We start from the raw sequence: 17355 nt of genomic DNA, 5'->3' as shown, positions 1-17355 counted from the left end.
CTGGCTGCCCCGGGTGCGCGTGGTGAGAGGGTCACGGCTGTTTGTCATAGCAAATTTAGATACCTGATATCTGAAATAATTTCAGCGATCCAGCTTAGCTGCCTGCCTCTCCAGTGGGCATCTCAGAGACGGGCCGTCTCCCGACAGCGCAGCCCGGCACCCTGAACAGAAGAAAACTTGTGGTGTGCAAAGCCCGAAAACAAGAATTATTAGTCACAAACGAATTTTACCTCCCTCCCCAACGTAAATCCCCGGCCATTTCCAGGGTTGGAGGCAGATTAACCATTCCTGGAGTGAGCTGGGAAGCTCTGCTGGGAGTTTGTTGAGAGCCAAACGTTGCTGGGTTTGGGCAGAGTACTGCTGCAGGAAAAATACACAGCGTAGCTGGGGAGAGGGGATAACCGGGATAAATACGGAGAGGCCTCTGGAAAATTCGTCACAGAGCGATAGTAGTGAGCGTACCAAATGCCTCAGCGGCGGATGCGTCTGATACAGACTCTGGAAAACAAAACACGAGAGCTGCCGACACCAGCAAGGGGCAAGCGAAAGAAGCAGAAGACGATGAAGGTCTTCGTGTCCATTCGCACAGCAACTGTATTGCGGAAAGAGCACTTTTTGGGAGCTGCCCTGTCAGAACTTAAACACAGAGGGCTTTCGGTGTGGATTTCAGGACTAAATAATTAATAATGCCCTTTGGGGACGGTTAGGTTGGCTGGCCCTATCCCTGGTAAGTCAGGGTTTGCCTCAGTGTTTTTTGCCCAGGCAAAACCCCCAAAACGATGGCCTCGTACGCTCAACGGAGTGCAAGCAACCTTACAAGATGTGCTTTTTCGTTCCGCTGGATTAAAAACAGTCAGTGAAAACTATTGAATTGCATTTGGCTACAATAAGCCTGAAATGTAGCACTTCAATATCTCGGAGCCTCAACGGGATACCTTTCTCATTTACAGTAACTCATAACATATTGGTAGAACTGACCTAACTGTAAGATGGATATTTTAGGCGCTCTTTGGGGAATCCTTTGCTGAGTGGTATTAAAATCCTTGAGGATGGGGAATAGAGGGGAAAAGCATTACTCCGCTTTATAAATGGGTGGTGAAAATGAGTTAAGAGATGTTTTTGACCTAATATTTCTATGCGTTTATGGTCATTATAATTTTGTAGCTGTAGGTCCATTATAGAAAATACTCAGATCTGAAAACAATAGCACCAAAATAGGGCACGTCCTCTGAAGCCCTTCATTACTCTATTCGCTAACTGCGTAGACATGGTATTTGATGTATTTTTATGTTTTCTCCAAGAGCTGTCAATATCACCAGGAGAAAATATATGTTGCCTTAAAAAAAAAAAAATCTGAGCAGACGTCAGCAAGGATGTGATTCAGGAGACGTCCGTGCTCTTGGAGCAGGCAGGACTGGAGGCATCTGACGTGTGATTGAGAGGCGGCCTCGTGTCACGTATCTGCTGTCCTAGCTATCAGCCCCCATCACGCCTCCCTGGCACGCATGGCCCCTTTACGGCAATGGGAGCAGGGTTGGAGCCGCTCCACTGCCAAATACCCTCCAAACACACGGAGGAAAGGGGACGGCTCCGGCGAGCAGCCTGTGCCCCAGCGGAAGGGCACGGGATGGTGCTCATCCAACTCCGGTGGCGTTTGCTTTACAGTACTGCCATAGCGATTTTAGTGCCGGGAAAGCCAGTGAAAATTCTCATCTTTTAAAAAATACACCGATGTGTGGATGAGCGTGTTGAAATCAGATCTCCTAATGCCATTTAGAGCAATTAAGAGGAATGACTTATTAGTTCTGACCAAAAGCTCACAGTAAGTGTGAAGCATGCAGAGAATAATTAAATTGTACTTTTGAAAGGCCAATGCAGCAATTTACCTTTTTAAAAAATTTTAATTTAGATAATTGTACAGAATTTTGCAAGCTGACAGAGCCATTTATCTACAGCATTTGCCACATGTATTTTATATGAGGCATACTGCATCTCTGCTGTGGTTACCCTGGTGTGTAGAATATGCCTGACTAGCATATGGAAAAGAGATTTAAAATGTTATTGTCTGGGTATTAGTTATTCCCTTACGTTGTAATCGCATTGTTCATTTTCTCTGCTGTCTAGAATGAGACTATAATGTTAACATAATTCGACCAACTGCAAAGCTGATGACTCAGAAAACCTGCAGAAAGGGACTTTTTGAATCTTTGGACTTTAGGTGCCCCTTCGGATCAAAGGAGCCCATATACTGTTCTTAATATTCTGATTTTATTAACTTTCATATTTATTAACTTTCCTAAAAAATAAAGCCAGAAGCAACAAGAAACTATTTTCTTCAAGGAACTTGTGAGACCAAATCTTAAAAAAAGCGATATTCAGTAGAAATCAAAAATATGTTAAAGCAGCAAGCTTCAGACTGTTTTAATACCAGTAACTACTAGAGATGGGTCAGTATTATTGCAATACAGTGTACAGGCACTTGAGCTAGCTTTACAGGAGCAGCTTGGTAATGGGGTGTCCTGGTGAATGCCGTGATGCTGCAGCACAGAGCCTAGTGTCACCGGACCTGTCCTGCCAGGAAGCAAGGTGGCAGAGCTCCTGGCTTGGACGTTGTTACCTTATAGTGAGCAAGCGAGCATTTGTCTGTTTTTTAATTTTTAAGGGGATCTGTAAAGTCTCCTTTAGACCTCTAGCGCTTGTTGTTACTCACACTATATCTCTTCATGCCAACTGAATGTCACCACTCAAAAGTCAGAGACAATCTCATATTGGCTTTAATATTTGTCCTTATAGTAAAGGAAGGAGTCCCTAAAGGAAGGAGTCCCACTGAAGCCTCTGCCAGTGTGCTATGGGGCTTGCCTTTTCCGTTGTGGGTCCCTGAAATCCCTATCCTTGGCTTAGCTATCATGCCAAATGAAATAAAAACGTTTTCCCAGCCCTATCCTCAAGACACCTGAATCAGATTTTGTAGTCTTTTTTGAGGTCCTGCTGATAGGCCCTCTGAAGTTTGTATGGACCCACAAGAATACGTAATGCCAGTGCAAAGGGAGCAGCTGGGAGGCTATAGCTGGTGAAGTTTCTGCTTTCATAGCAGCTGATGGTGCAGTTATATTCGGGGTGATAAAGGGCTGATGCTAATGCTTGACATTTCAGTTGGTAACCTGGCACCTCTTCTAAAGGCTCTGCTCTGCCGTGGGGTCCTCTTGCTGGTGCCGGGGACCCAGTAGGACAGAGCACCCTTGGCTCCGGGGTATCCTGAAGGATCCCGAGTCACATCCTCGGTCACGGTTGCAATGATGTTTTGTGCTTTTTGGGGTGTCTGCAGGAATCTCCTCTCCCTTCTGCAACAAAATCTGCATAAAGGTGCCCCCTGAAGAACTAGCGCGAAAGCAAAGCTTACGAGGGAAGAGCACAGAAGGTGGAAAGTTTCAGCTACCAGACTTCTGTCTGCCTAGTCACGTTTTTTTCTTGTAGCTTTTTCAGTCCCATAAAAATAGCAGTTCAGTTTTAATTTGAAGTCATCGACATCATTGTTACATTTTTCCAGTAAGAAAAAAACACATACATTTCTTTATAAAATATCGGTTTTGGAAAGCGGCTAGGACCCTCATTTCAACAGTCTCCTTTGCAGTTGATGTTACCCAGCAGGTGGTATTAAGCCATTTCAATATCATTTCTCAGTTTTTATAAACTTGCAAAAAATGAGCATAACAATGCTTCCTTTCAGCAACATAATCTTGTGGAAGGTTTAATTGGTTCTCAAGATAGCTCCGTTATTTCCATGACCTTCCAGTTACTCATGCAAACATGATCCATATATTACTTTCAAAGCTCTGCTCAAATGAAGTGAAACGAAAATTCAGCAATTCACTATTTCATGCCCATTTGTAAGGTATTTTTAATGTCTTAATAGAAAGAGAAGTATATGGGGAAATGTACAGATGTTATCCAGTAGAAAAATAATATTATTAAGGTGGTTGGGAAGAAAGAAGAGTGTTTTGGATCATTCACGGTAATGTTTTTTAATGGTCTTTAAACAGTGATTTCTTAATAGTGGTCTTAACTTACTGCAAATACTCTATGTTAGAGACAGGTTAATAGATACAAGATTAATTCTAAATGTTCCTTTTTGGAAAACAGGTTATTCAATTTGTATTTTAAAGGGTTTTTTTCTGTGTTTTGTGTTACCCTGAAATAAAAGTGGGAGCCCCGGTGAGGACCATGGTGGTCTGGTAACTCCGTGAGCCCAAGAGGGTCTCCTAGAATTCAAGTTTCCCTCTCTCTATAACACAGAAAAGAATTAGTGACTTCATGGATAAGTCTAAAATATTGGAAAAGAGCCAAAATGGCCTTTATAGAGCTGCATCCTACTTGCGAGAGCTGAAGGTATATCCAAGTATGTAGACAAGGTCGATCCCCCTGTTACATCAGCCAAGGAAGCTCCTGAGGTTGGCGGTGGGTGTCCTGGGCAGGAGTCGCTGGGCGTTTGCCCCGTTTGTGCGCTCCTCTCTTGGCAGCCGTGTCCGTCGCGGCTGAAGACAGGCTGCTTCACCAGCTGGGCTGCGGATTGCGCTACTCCGGGACAACTGTCTTGCTTTTCATCTGCCTGGATTTTGCAAGGGCTGCTGACAAAGATCCCTTGTCAAAGTCTCTTAAAGAAACTAAGCTTTGAGAGTAATAAGAGCAAAAAGCCCTGTCACGGATTATTATCAGTGGGTTAAAACAGGAAGAAATGAAGCATTGATTTATATGACCGGTTTCCTACGCGGTGGAGGATCATCAATAGACTCCCTCAAACATCAGGGCTGGTGTTGCGTTCAGATGTTCACTAGGGATTTGGAAAAGAGACTGACAGGTGATGGAGTTTGCTGGCGATATTAAATTATTCAGACAAAAAAAGAAAGCTGGTTAGGAAGAGTTGCAGAAGGATCTTACAAAAGTAACTGGACAGATAAAATAGCAGATGAAATTCAACTCTGATGAATGTTAAGTAATACAGGAGAAACAGCCCTGACTTCAGTATTAGACTCCAACGTATTGCTGCTTGGCAAGTTATAATATGTATGTGTATGAAAACTTTGCATCATTGCTCCACTGCAGTCAAAAACCAAATCACGTTAGAAATCATTAGGAAATGAACAGAGAGAAAAAGAAACAAAAACGGAAGATGTGATTATGCCACTGTGCATTTCCAAAGTGTCCCTGCCTCTTGAACGCTATTTGCCATTCTGAACCCCATCTCAAAAAAGGAATGAGAGGGCTGGGAAAGGAATAGAGAAGGGCAGAAACGATGATAAAGGCAAGGCATGGACTTCCAAGCTTGGGAAAAGGCGTACGATAGGGATTTATTTATAAGTTGTGAGTGGAATGGTGAGAATGAATATGGAACTATTATTCAGCGTCTCTCTCTCTCCTGATACAAGAAGTATACATATTAACTGGAATATTGCTGACCCAAGATACAAACCAAACCAAAAAAAGCCCTCTTTTTTTCCCATAAGACAGACATATTTAAACTGTAGATCATCTTGGAACAAGATGCTCGAGGTACCAAAGATTTACATTGGCTAAAAATGTAACTGGCTATATTAACTGCAGACAAAGCCAGCAAGGGCAGTCAAGTATAAGAGACGCTAGCCTTGGGCAGGAGAGGTTTGAACCACAGTCTGCTGGAGGCTGGGAAAGGACTCTTGCTCGCCCTGCTGTTTTGTTCCACCCTCGACATCTACTAGTGGCCACTGGCAGAAAAAGCAGGCAGGCCTGGACTAAATTTTGATCTGACCTAGCATAGTCATTCTTACGATCCTAAACCCAAGAAGCAGTAAGAGCAATGTGCCCCAGCTCCCGAGGCATCTGTGGTACCACTGCCAGAAGAACGAGCAGCTCCTCGAAGATGGCTTGACACAGCTGCGGTCAAGTTCTTGCCCAGCAAGGCCACACACAGCCACGGGTTTCCTCCTGCCCCCTGAGATGGGATCGGGACTACCTGTCCCCGTTTGGACATGTAGTCGTGGCAGACTTTTTGTGACACCTGAAGGACAGTCCCTTCCCAGTCGGTGGGACATACTCCTGCAGACCTCTGGCATCTCACAGAGCTGCGAGCCCTTTGCTTTTCACTTTAATCACTGTCTCCACAGTTAATTGTATTTATTTAGGATTCAAAATTATTTCAGTAGCGGCTTTCTCTCCTGTCAAAAAGAAAAGGCTGTGGCGTTTGGTATGCCAGCATCAATGTCATTTGTTGATTTCTAATGCTTGTGTCCTAATGCCAAACAAACAATTAATAGTCATAGCTGAGCAAGACAACTAAAATCAACAAATGAGGCAGCTTGATTAATAGCTAAAAGCATCCCCGGAACCCTGAAGAGATGGCATATAATATTTATGGATTTAACATTGTGAAGTAATTTGGGTAACTGGTAATTAGGAGAAGAGAACCAGGTTACAAACCACATATTATAAATTAACGATTGATCTTACCTGACATACACGCCTGAAAAGATTATTACCTCGGCCCATAAAGAAGCAAGCAAAATAACGGTGCATTTAAATCTTGATGGAGTAAAACTCGTCCTTCTTATCTGCCTGTTTATTTTCCGCTTTTTGTTTGTGGGTGGAGGAATAATTAGTTGGCCTCCGGTTTTTGTTCATTCCCTCACTTTTTTCTGCGCTATGTACTGAAGTTTATGGCCCTTGTCCTGCTGTCATTTCTCTGGAGCAATTAATTCACGATGTTTCGTACACAGCACCGAGGAGCGCTGGGATCCGCAATGTGCCAAGGAGCAGGAGCAGGTACGACAGCTGGGTTTTAGGCAGTCACCGACTCCCAAAGTCTTCTAACTGCAACGGCTTGCAATTAATGTAATTGACTTCATCTCTCTCACAGAAAAAGATGTCCCTTTAAGAACTGTGGACTCAATCCTGCCTGCAAAACACAGTTTCCTTCAGTGATATTCTGGATCAGTTGCAGCACCAGGGTTTAGATGATACGGGTGATAAAACAGCGTAGATGATACAGTTTGTGTACGGCTCTGCAGGAAAGACTGGAAACTCTGGTCCTCCGGGGTTATGGCTTCCATTTGAGGCTTCCACATGCCTTTGTCAACCCATTTTGACTCTAGAGCAGCTCTTGCCTCCTCTTTCATCTATGTCTGGCCCTGCAATTCTTGCAGGTGGTTGACAGCCCCCAAATTGTGCCCCTGGCTGAAGCTTCCTCTACTGTAGAGAGCAGCCCAGTACCTACCAAGGAGAACCTGCCATGGTCACTCCTGCAGTGAGGGAGTCCCAGGTGTCTGAAATGTCTAATCAGTCACCTACAAGAAATGATGGGCTATGAAGAGAAGACTCCCAGCTGGGCTGTCTCCTCTAGCTGAGGCTCAGGATCCCCTGCCTGCAACACAGGCCTGCTGAAGAGACAGAAGTATGGCCTGTCTTAGCACAGAGGGACCTGCCAGGAATGCACAAGAGGTGGTGGTAAGGGCATTGGCAGCCTGATGCTTTTTCTAAAGGGTTGTTAAAAGTCTTGTGTGTTGATGTCCTTAGCAAAGTAGCAGTGGGTTAGAGCTTTCCTAAGCTTTTTCTGCATCTGGCTTATGTGTGTTTGCTGTCTGCTTCCTAACAAGTTCAGCAAGGAGGGCCACCAACGTTAGAGAAGGGGCAAAAGGCTGTGGGTTTTCTTTTATGTTCTGTCTTCCTTCCTAGTTGGTTAATTTTTGGCTGCTTTTTTTCTTCTTCATCCAAGCGCCTGGCTTAGAAGAGCAAAGTAGGTTGACTTTGTATTCCAGGGGAGGGTCTGCTGTGTTTGTGGGACCCTTACAGGCCACCTGGGCTCTATTAGACCAGCCTCCTTACCTAGCCATATGTGTATGTCCAGACTCACCTCCATGTCCCAGGAGCCAATCCTTCAGTATATGGGTTAGTGGTGCTGTGACAACTTTCATTAGTTGAGGGCCAGGCAGCAGTTCAGCAAAGCATGTAATTAATAATGTTTAGCTTGGGCTGAAGAGCTTTGCTCAGAGGCGATAGTACTGATCTGAGGCCTACCTATGGATTTATTTATTTTGAAGACCATAGAAAAAATGGCAGCAAAAGCAAGCAGGTACAGTGCTCTGTGTTTCTTACTGTGGTTGGGGTACACTGTTAATCTCCTCTTAGTGAAGCTCAGTGTGCTGTGGGAAGCCCAGCAGAGCCTGAGAGAAGCTCACATGTCCCTGCCTAAGCTGCTGCGTGGTCTGTGGCCGTGCTGCTCCTCCGCACAGTGACGGACCTCGGGGCTGGTCACAAAACACTTCTCAGGAGCTGAATAAACAAAAAAGCCTTTAGCATACGTTGAGCTGCTGTCTGTGGCTGCCTTACGCTGCAGCTGGTCTGCTTGTGCTGGCTCATCGGTGCAGGCAAAAAAAAAAACCCAGTGCCAAATGGTTTTTGGAGTACACTGAGTTGATGAACAGTGATCAAGGGAAGTGAAGAAAAACTCGGATACAATGTAGAAAAAGATTCTCCGTCGTTTTGTAAATGCCCCCAGGTTCTGCGGTGGTGCCTCACCCTCACCCGTGAGCTTTTGCACGTGTGCCCACCGCGCTGACTTGCTGAGGGACACTTACTGTAATGCTGCCAGGCAAGAGCCCCTCTACTGAAAGGTCCACCACTCTTCATAGAGTCCTGTTCTGCGAGTGGGCCGTCGGGGCTTGTGGGAGGTGGGCTGCATTTGGTCGTGACTGATGCTCGTGGCTGGTGAGAGCCTGCGATCCCCTACTGAGTCCCGAGGGGATTGCTGTGTTCCTCCAGTGCCTTTCTCCGTTCTCTCTTACCTGCTTTCTTAATTGCTTGTGACCCTAACGCTGGAGGTATAGGAGTGAAAACCAGTAACTGTGAGATAGGAGTATCTGTAAGCTCGGTGAGCTTATGAGTTTCTCCTCCTAGCCCTTACTGGGTACGACTTCCACATTTGCTTTACTCGCATAAAAGCGCTTTCCTCCATAATCTCCCCCGCTCCTCCTTCTAGCAGCAGCAGACTTTCATCAAGTGTCTCCCTGAGGAATTTTCTGGTTTTACTTTCTTCCTGTGCCTTCAGCCATTGCCTCCAATAACCAGACTCGCCGTAAAGTTCTGTTTTATAAAATGTCTGCTAAAACAGCGTCAGCATGTCATATACCTAACACAGATGTCATGGTGTTACCCTGAGCTGGTCACCCAGGGCTTATTTAAAGGGCAAAGATGATTCAGATGGGGCTACAGTGTTACAGTGACACTAGCGTGTTGGTAAATGTTCCCGTATAGACAGTGTTTTGGGGGAATTAAAGAGCTTTCTTTTTTTCTAGGTTAGTTTGTCACTGAGAAGTGGCTTAAGCAGCATCAGAAAATCAGTCTGAGCAGTGTCTGCATGGGGGATCTTACCAGCACTGGAGGCTGCACCTGGGTAGGGACAAGCTCTTAGGGTCTCAGCAGCTGTTCCCCAACTTCACTCATATCAGGTTATCTTCATTTTAATGTGAGGATGTGGCCACTTGATTTGGAGGAACTCGGTGTCATGGAGCAACAAGAGCTGGCTGTGGCTTCCCCCCACTCCCCTGCTTAGAAAGACACCGCAGTTCATACCGATGATTTTAGCAACGAGCAAAAAACTGAAAATATTTGCTCTCTCCGTGAGAATGGAGAAGATGTTGCCGGTTATGTATTTCTCCACCTCATTCTCGAAGTGCATCCCGCATACCTTCTGGCTGCGGTTGGACACACGTCAGCCGAGCTTGCGACCTGGAGGGGTCTTATAGCAACATCATGGGTGTGGGAGGAAGGTGTTGGGGAAATCGGACTTTAAAACCCATTTATGCTAAACTTGCAGAACAAAACCTGAACAATAATAATTGCACAGCTAATACATATGATCCTGGTAAGGCGGAACAAGGATTCCTTCAGTGTGACTTCTGCCCCTTAAAATGTTTCTGTATCCTTAAATTTCTATATTAGGTTACTGCACTTTAGGTTTTAAGGAGTAATTATATAGTCTGTATAAATAGTATTTCCTTTACCATGGTTTGTGTCTAGGAATCTTAAAAAAAGACATTACTGCCTAAAGACAAGAACTTTCCCTAGAAGGAAAGTAGTTTGACACATTTGACTTGCTAGTCTCAAGATAGTCTCAAGACTGCTATCCAGAAATTTGACTGGGATTTATAGGCATGTGGTGACACTGCTGGAAGACCTCATGTGATTGAGAAGCCTATCATGTCTGTACCCTTCAATGGCAAAGGAGCTGTTTCTGTTCTTGCAAAAACCATTTTTCCACTGCTGAAGTGGTGTATCTCCTATTATAGAAGATGCCTCTCAGCTGAGAAGAGGTGGAAGAAAAACAAACTCATTAATTTCTCTTTGAGAAAAGAAAGGTTGTCAAGTGGAAGATCACACGGTTAGAAAAATGTCCTAAGGCCTTCAGGAAGGAACTGCAAGATGGTAATGCAACTGTGCATTTGTACAGGTTAATCAGTGCAGAATAACATCAAATCCCCTCCCTCTGACATTTTAATCTCTTTTTAGAGGCTTATAAGGATTTTGTTTTGGAAACCAGCCCATGTCCCTTCCATCCTTTATTTTTCTAAAGTGCAAGTATTTAAAACATTGCTTCTACATGATCCTGCGTTTTGAACCTTCTTTCATTCGCTAGCAGATGTGCAATCTCACATAAAGCAGAGGCTCACGAATCTCTAGACATTAAAAAAACCCACTAACACTTGAAATAGCATCTGAGACTGGCAGATCATTTGAGCTGATGGTGTGGAATAGCAGACACTTCTCTACTACTCCAAAGCTAACGGAATACCTTTTTATAATAAATGCTTGTGCTACGTAGGCAGCAGGTGCTGTTGACATGTACTAACTGCTGCTAATACTTGGTATAGCACAGAGAAGACCTGTAGGTCAGAACGGAGGCAGAGAAGGCAAGGTGAGAAATACTTTTGATTTTCTACCCTAATTCTCACTGGCTCTCACAGGGCCTCTGTCCAGAGCTCCCTGCGTGCCTCTGAACTACAGAGGTCTTGCTAGAAGACCTTGCCAAGCTTAAAATAGTGTGAAGTCATTATTGCATTGCTGAAGAAGGAGTTTCCATTCAGCAAATTCCACCCTGCGGTGACATTTTCCATTCCACAAATGCACCACTACCTTAATAACAGGTTAAAGGCTTTGAAAAGGCTGCGTAGCTGAGTGCTCCCTGCGCAGAGAAGTTCAGCACATCTCCCTGAAGCTTCTGTCTCTGCTGTGACTCACTTGCAACCACTCTCACGACTGATTCTCAGGTCTCTCAAGTTCCAGTTTTCTCCAGGGGTCTTCTGCTCCGTGTTTCCTAATGCTGCAAGTATGTCTGTCCCAAAGTCTGCACGGTGCCACCTGAAGTCACAGCACAAAACTATGGTATGTAAAGAAATGTAGGCTGCGCAAGAACCACTTTAGCGTTATATCTTGGCTTGTTCTGGTCTTTATCATATACTGTGCCCAACATCTGGGTCTTGGCGGCTTGAAACCTTTTTGTAATTCAAATACAAGCGACATAATCTGGGGTTTATTCATGACTCTCTTGCCTCTTTTCCGTATTGAGGCATTTGCTGTAGGAAAACAGCATGTCTTACGCCTCCTAATCCTGATCAAAAATGTCCTATAGACAAAGTACAACATTTAAAATGAAGTTTCAACTCTTAATTGCAGCTCTTAATTGCACTTGTTTTTATGACTTTCAGGGTTTTTGCACTGTGATTATGTACATGCTTATCTGCAGTAGACAGGCTGTTCATTTAAAAATGCTTCACGGTGTGGTTGTCTAACGGTGCAGTGCGGTGAGGCACGGCTACGCAGAACAGCGATTAAAGCTCGCCGTAGATAAACATGCTTCCTAGCACGTTCGGATGGGCGTATGGCAAATGGGACTGCTTTCTTTCATAGCAAGAACAGCAGAAAACACCTAATGTTTCTTTTGCTGTAGGGCACCACATTACAAGGGCTTCTAAATGTCTGTTTAAAACCTACATAGTGTATAAATATGCTTCTTGGTGAGCCTGGTAGATGTGTGTTTTGATGTTGGGCTGCTGTGGGTGTGAGGAGCTAGAGGGCTTTGCAGCCACGTAGGTATGGAAAGAGCTGCTGGGCCTGAGGCGAGACTTAGATGAAACTTGACTGTTTCGTGGATGTTACAGTTGGGGGTTAGCATAACTGTAAATACCCCAAATACCTACATGAGAGACACTGTTTTCTAGATAATGCATTTTTATTTGCTCAGCATGTCCTGTTCTGGAGTCAGACTGGGCTGCTTGCCTTGTCTAGGTAACTGGTACTCTCATGGTGTTTTCTGCCTTTGAACTCTTGAGTCAAAGCTTTTTCACTTAAAAGATGAAATCTTTGCTTTTTCGGAATGTGGCTCAAGTGCAAACTGTGAAGTCTGTGAAACTGCCTGTGGCCAGAGGTGCGAACTCCTCAGAAAGAAGATATTAAAGTGAATGTTGAATTATCTCATGATTAATTAGTATGCCTCCAAAATGAGGTTTTTCCTGATGTTATGATCTACCAGTGCAGGATGACTTGATGCAGGTGATGTCTTGTAGTGGGCTCAAGTAGTTTAGCTTGTAAGGAGAGCTAGAGAGGGCAGAGACATCTGACTGGTATCTTACCATGGCCTGCAAACCATCTGGGAGGTGGGGCACCTTGGTTGCTGCAGATCCTGCTCCCGTAGGCAGCAGCACCAAGCAGCAAGTTTTGGGAAACAAACAGCTTAAGAAGATGAAAAGGAAGAGATTGTTGAGCAAGATGACTTTAGTATCCAAAAGAAAGGTGGACGTCAACCCTTAGCTCAGACTAATGAAGAGATAACGCTTGTGTAATTTCAGAGGGTCAGCACAGGAGCCCAGCTGTTGCTTAAACCCATATTGGGGGAAGAAATCTAGCCATTTCATTCTGGTTCTGTTCTAACTGGCAGCTACTGGAGCAGGCAGTCTGCTCATCTTAGACCTTGTCTGCCTTTGAGACTGTGGCAGTCTCCTGCAGATGGCTAAAGTAAAAATCCTTAAAAACAATGCCTTGCATTTCTTCCAGCCTTTCCCCTGCCTAAGGAGAAAAGAGGAATAAGTACTTAGCTAAGCAGGAGAAAGCTTTTCAGTACATAGAAAGCTTAATCCTCTAACTAGGAAATTCAAGGTGAAATATAAGGATTTTCTTCTATATCCCAGTAAATTCTGTAAGCCTTAGAAATGGCAAGCTGGGATGGCTCTGAAAGACTTGAGAAACTTGAGGCTATTCTTTTAAAGAACAGAACATTAAACAAATTTTCACAGATTACTTTTTTTCCCCTGCCTTGCTGGAGCAAAGAGGATTTATTTCATGAAAGAAAATTGCCATATGCTTATAGCTTAATGCAAGATATCTTAACCATATAAATGGCCACCCTGTTCCACAAACGTACGAGCTTGCCTCCTGGTCAAAGATGCATTGCATCCCTCAATGCTGAGGCCAGCAACACGCTTGTGGTCTGTGGCTGACAGGGTGCCTCAGTGGCTTCTTGAATAGGTACACTTGGGAAAATGTTTGTGCCTAAAATACACTGGCTTAGTGCTATTCAAAATACACATATGAATGTCCTAGGAGTTGCTGCTTGAAACATAGGTTACCCAACTTCTCAGTGAAAACAATGTCAGACTATTAAATGCAACCTGCTTCTTTTAAGTCGGGCACTTCTGCACTTTGGCTTGCTGCATCGCTGTTTGGCGACATGCTGATGCTCAGCGTTTTGGGCGAAACGCTCAAAATAAAGGAGAAGAAGGAACTACTTATTGTGACTACATGAGGGCCTTCGTATGTGTAGTGTTAACCATACGTGATTAATATCTTTGGCAAGGGTCATCCAAATAATCTTTCAGGCCAGGAATAGAAATGGCGGATACAGGGTCTTGGATGCAGCACTACGTGAATGCCTGCGGGTGCTTCCTAATTGGGTTTTTCGTGCGGAGTTTTTCCTTCTTTGATGGAAGATTTGCAGATAGTTGCAACTTATGAGTTGCTCAAAAGCAATGCTCTGCCGGTATTGTACAAACATCAACACTTGTTAATCGAGGATTATCACAGCCTTTTAATTTCTCAGTGTAGCAAGAGAGATGGGCTTTAGAAGCTGTTGCTTAGCACTGGAATGATCTTTTTTGGCTTTGTTCAATGGTGCTAAGCAGTCTTTATCTGAAATGTAACTTTTCTGTGCCAATTAAGTTGTTGGAATAAATTTCCTGTATATGTCAAAGCTCTGTGGCAAAATTGGGTATTCCTGGTCAGCTGTTTGTTTTTGCGTGGGGGATGCAGGAGGTGTTTATTCCCGTTGTGTGCGGTTCGGTCCCTCTGTGATGGCATCCTGCTCGAATGCATAGCATTAAAGCGGAGGAAGTGCGGAAGGAAACTTGATAATGGCATGGGAACACTCTCGAGAAAGAGGTTCGGAGGGCTTGGTACTGGAAATGGAGCATCTACCTGGTTCAGTCTGGGCTAGAATGGCTTATTCATCCCAAGCTTATTCTTGTGGAAAAATAAGGAAGATGCTAAACTATTAAGAGTATCCAAGCCTTGAAATGGGAGGGACTTCATTGGGAAGTGGCTGCCTGCGCGTTGGCACTGGAAGTTGACAGAAATTCAAGACTCTCAAATTGCATCAGATCAGCCCGTTTCCTCCAATGCGAATGTGCAGCTAACTGGGCTTTAAGCAAGCTGCGTGAAGAGGGATTAAAGGTTAGGCCACAGATATGTTTATTAATCTTTATTTTTAATCCTTTTTTCTTTTTCCTGTGTGCTCTGCTGGGTGGAAGGATAAAGCTTTGAAGGTGAGATTTGAATTTTTTTATTCAGTTTGTTCCTCAGAATTCCCTGCAGTGGAAAGATTTATGGGTGTCAAGTGAAACCGGGCCTCTTCTCAACACAGGGGCCATTGGCCAGAGATACAGTCCCACAGTGGTTGAGATACGTGTCCCACCTCCAGCTAGGTCAAAGGGACACATCCAGAAAGTTCAAAAAGGCTTGGAAGCTCACTCTGCCTGTTTTTTTGTTTTTTATTTTTTTGTTTTTTAAATCAGGAAGAGATGCTATGTGCTTTTTCTTTTTTCTTTCTCTCTTCTGTAGCACTCTTGTAAACATGCTGGTTGGCTTGCAGAAGCAAATTTGGAATTTGCGGGGAGCTCTAATTCCTGTGAGACTGGAAAATGCCTTGTTGAAGAATTGCAGCTACAGGTAGAAGAGGGATGGGGAAGCAAAACACCTTAAAGCCCTTTAGGTAGTGATTAGAAGGGCAAAAAAGATGCTTTAAAGAGAGGGTACTTTAAATGTCACTGTTTTCCACTGTCCTTAGCTGTTCTTTCCCCAAGTAAATGTTAACTTATCTGTGACTTTTGGTGCCCTCTGTGCACTTGTAGGAAGGGCAAGAAGGAGGATCCAGGAAGATACAAGCCAGTCAGCTTCACCTCAGTTCCTGGGAACATTATGGAGCGAATCCTCCTCAAAGACACTTTCAAACACATGAAAAAATAACTCAGCTTTGGGAACAAGCAGCATGAATTTTGCAAGTGGGGGCTAATCGTGCCCCACTAACCTGATTGTCCTCTATGAGATGTCTGGCTACGCGGACAAGCGGATGGCAGTGGATGTTGTTTACCTTGGCTTTAGGAAAGCCTTTGATACTGTCTCCCACAGTATAGCCAGTGGTGAGGTGTGGACTGGATAAGTGGATGGTTAGATTGTTGGAAAGTTGCCTGGACTGTTGGACTCAAAGAGGGCTCAAAGGGTCGTGATCAGCATTGCAGAGTCCAGCTGGCAGCCTGGTACTAATGTAAATAGCAAGGATGTGGGCAGTGCACTGTAAGGCAGGGCTGCTCTTCAGAGGGACCTCAGCAGGTCTAAGAAATGGGCCAGCAGGACCCTCATGACATTCAAATAAAGCAAATGTGGAAATCCTGCTTCTGGGATGGATAACCCCTGCACCAGGCCAGACTGGGGAAAGCAGCTCTGCGGAGAGAGAGGTGGCATCCTGGTGGACAACTTAACCATAAGCTATCTGTGTGTCCTTGCAGAGGAGGTGGCTAGCTGCAGAGTGGGTTGCGTTGGTGAGTGTAGTCAGGTCCAGCAAAGTGATCCTTCCCCTCTGCTTGGCCCTTTGGGACCATAGCTAGAGTGCATACTGTGCCCAGTTCTGGGTCTTCAGTACAAGAAGGACAAGGGCATGCTGGAGCGAGTCCAGCAGAAGCCTACAAGATAGATGGTCAGGGGGCTGGAGCAGAGGAGATGCTGAGAGAGTTGGATCTCTTCAGCGGGAGAAGAGAAGGCTCAGGAGAGACCTCATTGCTGTGTACGATTACCCGATCAGAGGATATACAGGAGACAATCAGGCTTTTCTCAGGAGTGCACAACAGTAGTAGGATAAAAGGCAATGGACATAAGTTGGAACATAGGCTGTTCCAGTTAATATAAGGGTAGAGGGAAATCACCACGGAGGTGGTTCAACACTGGCACAGGTTTCTTGGATGTTGTGAAGCCTCCATCCTTGGAAATGACCCAAACTTGATCAAACATGGCCCTGAGCAACCAGTGGGACCTGGACCTGCTTTGAGCAGGAGGCTGGACTAGAGCCCTCTGGAGGCCCCTTCCCACCTACATAATTCTCATCTGTGTCTATGATTCTGTATTTACAGCAGTTTTATGTTAGAATAGGGTACAGTACCTTTGAAATGGGTTTTTCAGTGTGTTTTACACGTTTAAATGTGTATAAAGCTTACGTTGTTGTATTTAAAGGTGGAAACTAATACATACTGGTGTGTTTAAAAAAAAAAAAAAAAACTCAAAAATATTTTTTGTGCCTAAAAATGGCCTCAGTGAAGACTTTAATGCTGTAGCTTGGGACAGCTGCTAGATCTAAGTCTGCTGACTCACAGTCTACCAGCTAAATATTTTCTTCTAGAATATTATTCTGTGATAGCAGTGCTGCTATTATGTGCTTTTCAATAGCTATATGACTTTAATATAGTGTTTGAGGAAATGCTGTATTGTATTTCAGTAGCTCTTTCAGCTAGTGCGTGGGAGGCTTAGCATGTAAGCTTCACCTAATAGGTAAAGAACATCAAACTAAAGAACGTTTTGAAAATGTGATTGTCCTGTACGCTTGCCTGGTGCTGAATAAAGGAGAAGAGCAGGTAGAGGAGAGATGGCTAGTGACAAAAAAGGAAAACTACCAAAATCCTGATGGGTTTACGTCTACTTCTCTCTGAAAAGTCATGTCAGTCATTGCTCTTCAATCACTGCTCTTCACTGATGCTTGGCCAAGGGATACCATCTCCACTGCAGCTGGAAGGGGGG

The sequence above is a fragment of the Dromaius novaehollandiae genome, chromosome 8, assembly GCF_036370855.1.
Source record: "Dromaius novaehollandiae isolate bDroNov1 chromosome 8, bDroNov1.hap1, whole genome shotgun sequence".
Taxonomy (NCBI): domain Eukaryota; kingdom Metazoa; phylum Chordata; class Aves; order Casuariiformes; family Dromaiidae; genus Dromaius; species Dromaius novaehollandiae.
Note: the sequence above shows the minus strand (reverse complement) of the source record.